General features: G+C 45.3%; 1 non-coding gene across 1 annotated transcript; it reads left to right on the top strand.

Annotated features, from left to right (window-relative positions):
* Positions 1–457: 457 nt before the first annotated feature.
* On the top strand, positions 458–530 carry Trnaa-ugc (transfer RNA alanine (anticodon UGC)). Its single transcript has one exon. It is a non-coding gene; the product is annotated as a tRNA-Ala (tRNA).
* The last annotated feature ends 399 nt before the right edge of the window (positions 531–929 follow it).

Below are 929 nucleotides of genomic sequence, written 5' to 3'. Positions count from 1 at the left end.
ACTCTGAAGTGCTAGTCTTTAGCCCCAGCAGCAGCATTCTGGTCCTTCACACTCAGATCTAAGAGCCACTGGCAGTGACTTTTTGCTGACTTCCCATAGAACAAGTCAGTCCAGTTCCTGAGAGTGGGAAAAGAAGGCATGACTGAGGAAAGACGCCAGAGGCAGCTATGCCTAAATACAGTAAACTCCCACTGGCCTGTGCTGCTGAGGGAAAGTTTGGAGTCAGGAAGTTAGAGGGCCCATAGCCTGGGCTCAATCCCAATTTCAGGTGGTCTCACCTCTCACGCCACAAGGTGGGCTTGCTGCTGAAATTCCTGAGACCAGGGTCAAAATTCACCTTTGTGATCAGCAGTTTTGAGATTGGGATAGGTCACAATAAATGGCAGGAGTTCCTGTGGAGAAGCTGACTCTGGCTGTACTCCCTGAAAAGGCTCCTAATCAGGTATCCTCCCTCAGGGGTTCCATAGTGTAGTGGTTAGCATGTCTGCTTTGCAAGCAGAAGGACTTGGGTTCAAGTCCCAGTGGAACCGTAGTTTTTCAGCAATGGACTCATACTTTTCTAAGTACCCTTGATAAAAGCAATACTTGAGAACTTTTTCCTATAACTATATGTTTCCTAACACCTTTCTGTCCCTGACTTGAAAGGACATACACCATTCCTTCACCAAGGTAACACCTGCTTTAGGCAGGGTAATGTGGAGCCTTAGCTGTTGTCTTCCCCACATCAGAGAGGCTTCAGCAGGAGCTCTGCCTATCAGCCCTTTCTCCTGAGTCAGGGCAAATTGACCCCCAGAACTTCCCAGGAAAATACATCAATAAAGACACACTTTGACTGCATCTAAAGTTTTTAAAGTTAATTGTGATCACAGATTTAATTTTTTTCTTTTAAGTGTCTTCTTTTTTATGCTTCATTTGAACCAAATAATACC

Source organism: Acomys russatus, chromosome X, assembly GCF_903995435.1.
Source record: "Acomys russatus chromosome X, mAcoRus1.1, whole genome shotgun sequence".
Classification (NCBI taxonomy): Eukaryota; Metazoa; Chordata; class Mammalia; order Rodentia; family Muridae; genus Acomys; species Acomys russatus.
The sequence above is the reverse complement of the archived record's forward strand: the minus strand, read 5'-3'. Positions and strand labels throughout refer to the sequence as shown.